The sequence below is a fragment of the Lupinus angustifolius genome, chromosome LG14 (genome assembly GCF_001865875.1).
Source record: "Lupinus angustifolius cultivar Tanjil chromosome LG14, LupAngTanjil_v1.0, whole genome shotgun sequence".
Classification (NCBI taxonomy): domain Eukaryota; kingdom Viridiplantae; phylum Streptophyta; class Magnoliopsida; order Fabales; family Fabaceae; genus Lupinus; species Lupinus angustifolius.
In genome coordinates this window covers 4631051-4631274 of record NC_032022.1, presented here as the reverse complement: position 1 = coordinate 4631274, position 224 = coordinate 4631051, and positions in this window count along the sequence as shown.

Genomic DNA, 224 nt, shown 5'->3' with positions numbered 1-224 from the left:
ACTCCATTTTGTTGAAGGGTACGAGGGGCTGAGAATTAATGCATAATACCATATTTATCACAAAATTTATCAAATTGATGGTTTTCAAATTCGCCACCATGATCGAATCGAATATATACTATCTTATGATTAAACTGATTTTGGATTTGTTTGGCAAGGTTTTTGAAAGACTTGAAAGCATCGCTCTTAGACAATAGAAATAATGTCCATGTGAATCTAGAGAA